We start from the raw sequence: 12,500 nt of genomic DNA on the forward strand, positions 1-12,500 counted from the left end.
TTTATGTTGCTTGATTTAAAGAGTAAGAATTGTGATTGCTCTTTAAATGCAGGTATGCATGAGCAGCCGAGATTACTTTATATATGTATAAGTGTCTGTGTTTACATATATATTCATACATACACACGCTTATACATACATATATACATATCCATACATTATAATGCGTATATATCAGTTGCAAATATAAAATTGTTTCAAAACAATACTATAATTACAATGGACAGGAGACGTTCTATAAAATTAATTACAATGTAAATTCTTTTTATTGAGCACTCTTATTATAAATATCAAAGGATATATATTTTATATACGAAATATTATGTTTCCTATACATTACAATTATGTCATTAATTTGCTGTAATTATATTTTAACTGCCGATAGTTAAGCACAGTAATGAATGTGTGTGTGTGTGTATGTGTGTGTGTGTGTGTGTGTGTGTGTGTGTGTGTGTGGTGCGTGTGTGTGTGTGTGTTAAGTATATGTCCTGTGTTAAATGAATTCAAATTTTCTGCTATTAAAAGGATATTTTGGAATTCACTCACAGATTTGGCGTGGTTCCAATTATCAATATGGAGTGGTCCAAACTTTTGTGCTTTTTCTTTGAAATTTTCAATTCGTGACTAGCTTAAGTTTTCTTACACACATCAATACCATTACTTGCTGATGAGTATCCGGAATATTTGAGTCAAAATTCCGGTTTCAAATCTAATTTTGTAGGCCTCAAAGTTCTTTCTATTTTTACCTTTGAACTTCAAGACATATGTGCCTTTTCTATATATGCTGATTGGCCTTAAGCTTTTGACCTCAATCCTCGTTCGGCACATCCAAGTAATATCTTTTCTTTTTTTCTCTATATTTGCTTTCTTTCAGTTTTCTTAATTTTATTTTCTTTCTCTTCTCATCTCCTTCACATGTCATAATGGTTAGTTTCAAACGTGTCCATATCCTGTTCATTATACAACATTATAAAGTATTTAGATTCGATATTCTTGTGATACAATTCTTAAAAATTAAGTTCTTCCTATGCAAATTAATTTTTTTGGAATCAAATAGAGTAAAAACAATTTTTAAAAAAAGCGACAAATACTGATCAATGAAGTCATATATCTATATTTCGATAAAAACTCACATTTGTATCTGCACATGCACATCTACATAAACTAACATACGTATGCATAAACAAACACCCATACATATACATTTGTATATACATACGCACACGGATGTGTACGCTTAGTTATAAACTAATTTAAGCAGGACGCGAGGAAAATATGCACTTTTTGTGTGGAGAACATTGCTGTTATTCCATTCAGACTTACAGTAGAAACTGGGTCCATGTTCTCATAAGTAAACTAAGTCCATGTTCTGATAAGTAAACTAATATTCTAACTGTTCGATCCTATAATACAATGCTAAAATGGTTACCTAACTTAATATTGTATTATAAAAGTGCGTAGAAACTGTTGACTGAGCAATTATGTTTACCTAGTGTATGTTAGTAAAAAAATGGAAGTTTCTTTTCACTGTATGTGTTCTAATGTTCATCGAATATTTCACTACTACTACAAGCTGTGTCACCTTTATAGGTTTCTGGGAGGTTTATAGATGGTCTTTATTGACACATTAAGCGATATTTCTTTCACAAACATAAAAAGAGAGAGAAGAAAGAAGCCGGAGGGAGAGGGAAAACATAACTGGGTAACTTGGTGCTACTGATCACACTTAACTGAATGGATGATGATAATTCCGAAAATGCTTCACGATGATAAAGCTAATCTTAAACTTACCAGGATCACGAGAGATTAAATTAAAATTAGCCATTAAGTTAATGTTTTCTTCTCGCTGCATAAGAATTATTAATTAATTTTTTTCTCTCTCTTCACACCATTAAGTATGACAAACCTAAATTAACTAATTTCGCTTTCTTTTGTTCCACATTTTTTTGTATCTCATTATATATTTATGTCTAGTCATCTTTATAAGGCTGTATGCATTAAATATGAGAAGACTAACTTACTTACCGTCATTCTTGCAGATGGCATCTTAGAATTATTTAATTTTTAATCATGCATACATTAAAATAGGTACATCAATCTTTATAGATTTTATAAGCAGCGATATGAGACAGAAAAGCTCTTTGTCAGTAGAACAATTTATTCTCCGCTTTTTTTTTTTATCAAATGGTTGCTTATAATGCCTCATCAGAATTGATGTTCTTGCTTGACATTGCTGCTTATAATGTCTTATATCACACACTATGCATTGAAAATAGAAACAGTGAATATTTATTCATATGATCGTTCATTATTTTTGTTGCTGTTGTTGCTATTATTGTTGTTGGTGTCGTGGTTGTTGTCATGCTGCAGAAGTTCGTATCCAAATTTGAATCTTACACCTGACATAAAATATATATTACACTATTTTAATGAACTGCAGCCGCGTGTATAAACATATGTGTGTATGCATACGTATATACATGCATGTATATATATACACTTACATAAAGACATTCATACAAGCATGCATATACACACACATATTTTATAAATTTTTATAAATATATATTATTTACACACATACACACATATGTATGTATGTATGTATGTATGTATGTATGTGTGTGTGTATGTATGTATGTATGTATGTATGTATGTATGTATGTATGTATGTATGTATTAGAGTAGTTTCACTTTTTTTTCTATTTTGTGGCACATTACAGATCAAACAAAATATCACTGACGCACTTAGCTTGGGTAGTTGGAAATCACTAGTGCCCTTCGTACGGAAATTTTTCTTAAAAGATGCTTTAAAAATAAAAACTAGTAAAAAAAAGTTTGTTGAAATCTGTTGCTTACCTTGTTAAATTAATAATATCAGAGTACAAAAATATAAAAAATATCACATTTGTCAAATTACTGAAGTGGTTATTATGCATGCATTTTCTAAAGGCTTAAAATTATATTTTGAAAATTCGCAATGCACCGTTTATGATTCACTTGCGTGTGTGTATGTTTGTGTGGAAGTATTTATCTATGTATGTTTGTATGCATATTTATATATATGTATATATATATATATGCATATATGTATACATATATATCTCTTTTACTTTTTTACTTGTTTCAGTCATTTGACTGCGGCCATGATGGAGCACCGCCTTTAGACGAGCAAATCGATCCAGGACTTATTCTTTGTAAGCCTAGTACTTATTCTATCGGTCTCTTTTGCCGAACTGCTAAGTAACGGGGGCGTAAACACATCAGCATCGGTTGTCAAGTGATGTTGGGGAGATGAACACAGTCACGGAAACACACACACACACACATATATATATATATACATATATATATATATATATATATATATATATATATATATATGAGGATCTCATAAGTGATATTGGCAACATAGAATCCACTATAACCTGTTGCATGGTCGGGTTGTAGGCGACTAAACTGGCACCACCACCAGGCTATCCTGGTGAGGAGGGTTGCTAGAAGCCCAGTAGGATTAAAAACAAGACCTGATGAAAGTTCGGATGAACCTAGAGCAGGCTCAATGGCTATCTAGCAATAAGCACGGGTATGCAGAAATTCCGGGATGGCATGTAGTCACCTACATATAGACGGCCCATACAAAGTCGTCTTCTTGACGCCCGACACAGTGGTAGGATTCGGTTGCTGCATGGGTCTCTGAGCAGCTCCATTTGTCACTCTACATGGAATGGCATTGGACATTTTGGGGATCATTGGTTTGTGCTAGATATGCAGGGAGTGGCATTGGACATTTCGGGGATCATTGGTTTGTGCTACAGATCATGGCGTTCCTATATTCCTGAGCCTGCGACTCATATTGGTACCAGACATCTTGCTCCGGCTTCTCTCTGGATAGTGTCAATAAAGTGGAGAGGTTTCTTTGAAGTGCTATGAGCAGAATATGGATCTTTTCCAGCTATTCATTGATTTAAAGAAGGCTTTTGATACTGTGAATAGAGCCTTGCTATGGAAAATACTTGGCAAAATTGGATGTCCGGATCACTCTGTATCTATAATTAAATCATTTCATGATGGGATGGAGGCTTGGGTCAATATTGGTGGTAGCATGGCGGGACCTATTCCTGTAGAGAATGATGTCAAGTAGGGTGACATCCTTGCCTCAATTCTCTTTCTTTTGTATTTTGCTGCTGCTTTTACTCATGCTTTTGCTAAGGTTAGCTCTCTGGGAATGTATGTCAGGTATCGATCTTCTGGCTGCCTCTTTAATCTGCGCCGATTTGCTGCTAATTCAAAAGTTTTCCAGCCTCTTATTTGTGACCTCCTTTGTGACTTAGTCACTCATAAGTGGATGACAGAAAAATACTTATGAATCATATTTCTGCTTCTTGCAAGGAATTTGGACTCAGCATTAGCCTGGACAAGACTGTTGTAATGCCCGGCCTGCACCAGGAAATCCATATGTGGAACCAGCTATCTTAGTTGAAGGAACAATTCTGAAAGTGGGAGAGAAGTTTGTCTACCTGAGCAGCGCACTCAGCCGTTCTTGATCCCTGGATGATGAAAAATCTCTCAGGCTGCAGACAGCAACAGATTCATTCCGGTTTCTTCAGTCGCGTGTCTGGTTCCAGCATGGCATCACAAAGCAAACAAAAATTGCTGTGTACCGTGCATGTCTACTGACATCGCTCCTTTACAAACGTCCTGTAAGGGTCCTTGAACGTTTTCTTCAGTGATGTCTCAGACTCATTCTGAATGTTGGTTGGACCTTAAAAACTCCAGACACACAGTTCCTGAGGACAGCTGATATCTTGAATATTGAAGCGATGATGCACAAGCACCAGTTACGTTGGACTAGACACCTTATTAGAATGAAGAATAGCAGAATCCCTAAGCAGATGCTATATGGGAACTTGTGAATGGAAAGAGACCCGGCAGAAACCAAGGTTGCGATCTAAGGACTATGTCAAGTCCTCATTAAAGGCCTGTGATATGCAGGGGACTGACTGGGAGAGCAATGCCTGTCATCGCCAAGGATGGAGAAATCAGGTTAAGGAGGGGGTCGACACTTTTGAGAGAGCACGTATTCTGTATGAAGAACTTAAGTGTGCTGCTCGCAAGCGCACTACGGTGTAGTGAATGGAAAAAAGCTTGGTTTGCAAGATTTGCAGTCGTGTATGCTTGTCAAGAGTAGGGCTCATTAGCCACCAACGGAGCCGCAAATGCAAAATGTAAGTTAGTCCTAAAGCGCACAATGTTTCTGATGGTCAGCAATGATCTTCCTCGGTCACGAGTGAACGGCCATCATATTTATATATATATATATTGGTCTGCTCGCTTAGCCAGCGAGGTGGCGTCATTTGAAGGCTAAAACAATGCGAAGCGCATTGTAACCAGCGATGTGTAGCAACATCTGATAGTCCGGTCGGTCACAGTGATCACGGTGATATATATATATATATATATATATATATGCATATTTACATAAACTCAGAAACAAGTCCATATGCATGCATACAATGTGTGTGCGTGTGCTTGTGCTTGTGCGTGTGTGTGCATGTGTGTGTGTGTGAATGTGTGTGTGTGTGCATACTTTCATAAACTCATGGTTCTTTATTTCTCTGTTCTCTCTTTTCTCTAAATATTTCCATTTTCTCTGTCATGACATAGGCAGTGGCATACATCAAAGAATTTAATTCTGTGATGTCCTAATTTGAATTCTCATGATAACTTCAGTCGCTTTCTTGAGTTCTGATCTTAGCTTTGCTCTACCACATGGCTTCAAAGATAGTAACCGTTTCCTTTCCTCTAAGAACATCACTTCCAGGTTTCTGAAGCGGAGAGCAACCAAGTCTGGACTAATTTCTTCCGGTGACTCTCTAGTTTGAGGTACAGTAATATCTTCTATACATAGTAGATTTCTTGCCTCCATGTCGAAGCTCTGTTCATTCTCCTCTTTTCATGAGTATTTCTTCTGGATCGGTACTTCCTTACATTTTATTTCGCAGTTCTATTATAATCCCTTTTTATTCTGTCATCTGTAACCACCTGTTGATCTCAATTTGTCTAATCTAATCAGCTAGTCTTTGTTCATTGACACCCTTCAGCTCATCATATCGATAATATTTTTCCAGAGCTTTTCCTAAAGCCGCTTATCTCTGGCTCACTCCGAATATAACATTCAAATAACAATTTTTGTGCATTTTAATCTCCTTCGCTGTTGTGGGTCAGTAGAAACTTCATTACGATCGGGTTTTACGCTGCTGTTCTAAAGGACACCTGCCAAATGTGACACAAGCGCTGAAAGCTCTAACCTCGAAGACGTCTGTATGATCATTATTATTGTTGTTGTTGTTGAACACTGGGGCCGATGTAATCGACTCATCTCCTCCCTCAAAATTGCTGCCCTTGTGGCAAAATTTGAAACAATTATTATTATCGTTGTTGTTAAGGCGGTGAGCCGGGTGAAATACTTAGCGGTATTTCGTCTGCCGTTACGTTCTGAGTTCAAATTCCGCCGAGGTCGACTTTGCCTTTCATCCTTTCGCGGTCGATAAATTAAGTACCAGTTACGCACTGGGGTCGATGTAATCGACTTAATCCGTTTGTCTGTCCTTATTTGTCCCCTCTGTGTTTAGCCCCTTGTGGGCAGTAAAGAAATAGGTATTTCTCCCATTGCTACGTTTTGAGTTCAAATTCCGCCGGAGTCGACTTTGCTTTTCATCCTTTCGGGGTTGATAAATTAAGTACCAGCTGAGGACTGTGGTCAGTGTAATCGACTAGTCCCCCTCTCCCAAAATTTCAAGCCTTTTGCCCATAGTAGAAAGGATTATTATTATTATTGCTGTTTTGAGTTAACAGAATAGTTTACACATCCCAGAAGTACCTGCTGCATTTATTCAGGTTATTTACGCTAAGGGCAGTTTTCCTTCCTGTCCTTTCTGTGTTGATAAATAAAGTACCAGTCAAGTACTGGTTCCATGTAAGCAACTAAATACCTCCCCTGAAAAAAAAACTGCTCATTATTAGAGCATGGATTGGCAGGTCGTTAGGGCGTCGAAGAAAATGCATTGCTATATTTATTCCGATTCTTTAGGTTCTAAGTTCAAATAATACTATCGTCAACTTTGACTTTCATTTGTCTGAGGTCGATAAAAAATAAAATACCGGTCAAGTACTAAAATCGATGGTTTCAATTGATTCCACACCACCACGCGAAAAAAAGAATATTTTTCAAGCCTTGTACTTATGTTAGAAACAATTACTACTACAACAAATTCCTAAGCCTTTTAGTAGTAGTAGTAGTAGTAGGAGGAGGAGGAGGAGGAGGAGGTGGAGTATAGTTGAAATATCTTGGGAATTTTCTCCAGATACACATGCACACATACATATATATACAAAAACACACAGATTCTCTCTATCTGTTTCTCTTTCGAAAACAATTCAATTATCATTTTGTCAGATTTTTAATTAATTAATTAATTAATTAATTAATTAATTAGTTAGTTAGTCATTTACAAAATTAGTGAATCACTTATACAGGAGGAAAAACTAATAAATCATCATTTATATATTATATATACAGGGTAATCTTTTTTAGAGTGATTTCCTCGTGTAGTTCTTACGCTCTTTTCCATTCTAATTATCAATGTTTGCTGTCAACATAGTGGTTTGGGGTTGCCAGCAAAGTAGAGCGCCAGACTAAACAACAGACGCTTTAGTTCAAATACCAATTTTAGCTTTCAATAATTCCATGGTCAATAAAATATGCACTAATCAGGAATTAAGTACCGAGGAAATTGTTTATAACCTTCACCGAAATATTCTTTGTATCCCTGTACAGAAAATTATTATTGAAGCTATAAAAAAAATTTCACTGGCTTGGTTGAATCAGTGGAGCAACAGTAAAAATGATTCGAGCTTTTCATTATAGACCTTTTATATTATATCTTTAATCCTGAGATCAACTTTGCCTTTCATATTACGGGGATAGCTCGATAACATAAAGCACTAGTCCAATACCAAGACCGATTTAATACTGTTCCTGCACTCAATATGCTTAACCTTTCTAAATCTATTATTATTATTATTATTATTATTATCATTATTATTATTATTATTATTATTATTATTATTATTATTTTTATTTTTATTATTATAATTTCGGCTGCAATCTGGCAGAATCGTTAAGCACGCCAGGCAAAAATGCTTAGCGGTATTTCGTCTGCCGTTACGTTCTAAGTTCAAATTCCGCCGAGTCAGACTTTGCCTTTCATCCTTTCGGGGTCGATTAAATAAGTACCAGTTACGCACTGGGGTCGATATAATCGACTTACTCCGTTTGTCTGTCCTTCTTTGTCCTCTCTGTGTTTAGCCCCTTGTGGGTAGTAAATAAATAGGTATTTCGTCCGTCGCTACGTTCTGAGTTCAAATTCCGCCGAGGCCGACTTTGCCATTCATCCTTTCGGGGTCGATGAAATAAGTACCAGTGAAACTCTGGGTCGATGTAATCGATTAAGCCCCTCCCCTAAAATGGCTGCCTTTGTGGCAAAATTTGAAATCATTATTATGATTATAAATAAGGCGGCGAACTGGCAGTATTTCATCCGTCGCCACGTTCTGAGTTCAAATTCCGCCGAGGTCGATTTTGCCTTTCATCCTTTATATGGACCCCAATGAAACACTGAGGTCCATGTAATTGTCTAGTCCCACCGCCCCCAAATTTCAAGCCTTATGCCTATAGTAGAAAGGATTATTGTTATTGGTATTATTAAGGCGAGGAGCGTGCAGAATCGTTAGCACACCAGACAAAGTGTTTAGTTGCATTCTTTTTCGTGCTTACGTTCAAATTCCACCGAGGTCGAATTTACTTTCATACCTTCGTAGTCGATAAAGTAAGTACCGGTCAAGTAGTAGAGTCGATGTAAACAACTTACCCCTCCTCCGAAATTGCTGGCCTCGTGCCAAAATTTGAAATCATCATCATCGTCGTCCTCGTCATCATCATTATCATCATCATCATCATCATCATTATTATTATTATTATTATTATCATTATTGTTATTATTAAGGCGGTGAGCAGGCTGAATTGTTAGCATGTCGGGCAAAATGCTTCGCCGCATTTCGCCCGTCTATGTTCAGAATTCAAATTCCACCGAGATCAGCTTTTCCTTTCGAGATTGGTAAAATAAGTTTTGGGGTCGATTACATTGACTATACTCTTCCCCAAAATCTTTTAGGTCTTGCACCTGTAACAGAAAGGGTTATTATCAACATTATCATCATCATTATTAATATTGTTATTGTAATTTATCATCGAAGTTGAACGTGCTTTGGAAGCGGCGTGTGATTGAGTTTATTTATTTATTTTATAAGATGTTTAGTTTTCCATCTTGTTTCTTAATTGACAAGTACCATAACGGACTGATCAATCATTTCTGTTGTCCCATGGGGCAAAATTTAAAAGAAAGAACATTTTTCGAAGTAAACGGAAAATTTCAAAATGACATCGCTTTTGTCAACTAGCAAGAGCGGAAGAAGGTAGGAGACCTTAATGGTGAAACCGTCTTCCGCAGTCATCTCCTGTCAAATAATACTACAGACGTAGTAATAATTGAAAACAGTCGCAGCAATTTCTGTAGCCACAACAACTGCAATAATATCACTAGCTGAAATAATAACAACACTAACTACGGTAGCAGCAGCAAGAAAATTGATATGTTAAACAAGGAAGCTCCCAAACTTGCGAGCAATCAAGTGTAACCACCGTTATACCAACACCATGTCGCAGCTCAAAGAACCGTTACCCAGCCTTTAAGAAGCAATAACGGCAGAGAAAATAATGATGCTAATAACAACAGCAGTAGTAGCAGAGAACACAACAAAAGTATTTCTTTTGCCAGATTGCTAAAGCTTTCGATCTCTTCTCACTAGACCAGCGTTTCTCAACCGGGGTTCCTCAGAACCCTATGGTTCCGCAAAAGGTTACTAGGGGTTCCGCGAGAAAGAGTGTGATAAGCTAATGCTTATTAAAAAATATAACAACCTTTTGGGGATATATTTATTGATGTATGTAATTTATGGACACCCTAGATATATATATATATATATATATATATATATATATATATATATATATATATATATATATATATATATATATACACACACACGAGAAAAACGCCCCCCGTCCAATGAATGGTACTGAGTTGTCAAATATTTAAACCAAATTTTCTCAAAACAACTTGTCCGACCGTCTCATAGGCCTCCCTTTTGAGAAACACTGATTTAACCTAAATTTGAGACACCAGCAAAAAAAGAAATAAAGATAGACTTTTTTCTATTCCAAAGAAAAACGATTTTATTCACACAAATATGCAACCGAAGAGTTAACGATTTTATTCACACAAATATGCAACCGAAGAGTTTAAAGTACCAGTAATGATAAGGCTGTTGACTGGGAGAACACAAACATGGTTTAAACAGTAAGCTTGGCGGGAAAGAAACGTGCCTTTAAGCAGTACAAAAACAACAAAAAATGGGAGGTGCAGTTATGTACAGGTTGACGGAAGAAAAGCAGGACAAAAACGACTTTATCGATCACATTCTCACCTGGAATCGATTTTTGTAATTTTTTCAAGACTTATACACGCTCTGATACCGTCGGTATCTACATATCAAATTTGAGCGCAATCGGATGGAGGATTCCCGAGATCCTAGAAGGCACACGGACAGACAGAACGGATTTTATATAATAGATATATATCAAATCAAATCAATCAAATCAAATTCATTGGCAGGAGAAGAGCACAAAGTGCTTAAGCCATGTAAAAAAAAAAGAAACAGTCATTGTTATATAGTTTGATACATAGTCCCCACAGTTGTCTAGAGCTTCTTTGAACAGGGGAGTGGTGTGCAGTTGATATTTACCACGTGAACTCCGATAAAAAAAATGAGGAAGATATGGTATATAGTTTTGTTGTTTTTTTGTGTGTGTGGAGGGTTTCCTTGAGACATGTAAAACGGTTGAAACATGTAAAACGGTTGAGAAACACTGCACTAGACATTAAACATGGACATTAAGAAGAGAAGTAGAAACACATCAATAAACTAGAATTTTAAAAAGTTAGGCTCAATATATCGCAACGCCATTTAGATCAGACAGAAATGAAAACAATTCTGTATAGATGCATATCAACATATACCTCCTGACCAAGCGTAAAGAACCTGAATAAATGCAGCAGGTACTTCTGGGATGTGTAACTATTCTGCTAACTTACAACATCAATAATAATAATAATAATCTTTTCTACTATGGGCAAAAGGCTTGAAATTTTGGGAGAGGGGGACTAGTCGATTACATCGACCCCTGTACTCAACTGGTACTTAATTTATCGACCCCGAAAGGATGAAAGGCAAAGTCGACCCCAGCGGAATTTGAACACAGAAAGTAGCAACGGGAGAAATACCACTAAGTATTTCGCCCGGCGTGCTAACGATTCTGCTAGCTCACCGCCTTAACTTATACCTCCTGACCAAGCTGAATTCTGTTTTGGAAACATGGCAAGATGTTGATTTTGTGGGACATACCCATAAATTTGGATATATATAAGTTATTTTCCACTCGGAAACCCTGACCCAAAAGCACTTCACCGGTCCTCATGCAAATGACGATTTCACACTGATACTGATTTCACAATGATATCGACTGAGTGTAATCCAAGATGTTGCGGCTCCAGGGTATGTCGACGGACCATATGCCACAGAAGACCTCTGTTCAGAGAGTGTCGACAGTAAATTGAGCTCCTGACCACCGAAAGCAGAATAGCAAGCACTCCAGTTCAGTAAGATGTCAGCCGATAGTATATAACAGAGACAATGTAAGCGTTCGTCATTACTGCCTAACCTTTCAGAGACAGCATTCTTTCAGCCCGTTTCTGGGTGCTGAGATTGATCACGCCGATCGTCATCTCGTCTCAGTTCTTCTCCACTTGAAAATCTGGACCAATCCAGACTTTGAGTGATAATAATAACAACAACAACAATAATAATAATAATAATAATAATAATAATAATAATAATAATAATAAAATAATAATAATAATGATAAATAATAATAATAATAACTAGCTGGACCCGTGAAAAATTCACGGAAAATATTACGAATGTAAGTATCTGTAAATTGTGGGCTGGTGCCATGGGAAATGTTTCTATATTGTGACAGTTAAATGCAGCGAGCTGGCAGAAACGTTAGCACGCCGGGCGAAATGCGTAGCCGTATTTCGTCTGCCGTTACGTTCTGAGTTCAAATTCCGCCGACGTCGACTTTGCCTTTGATCCTTTCGGGGTTGATAAATAAAGTACCAGTTACGCACTGGGGTCGATGTAATCGACTTAATCCGTTTGTCTGTCCTTGTTTTTCCCCTCTGTGTTTAGCTCCTTGTGGGTAGTAAAGAAATAGGTATTTTATCTGTATTTACGTTCTGAGTTCAAATTCTGCCGGA

This window comes from Octopus sinensis, linkage group LG3 (genome assembly GCF_006345805.1).
Source record: "Octopus sinensis linkage group LG3, ASM634580v1, whole genome shotgun sequence".
NCBI lineage: Eukaryota > Metazoa > Mollusca > Cephalopoda > Octopoda > Octopodidae > Octopus > Octopus sinensis.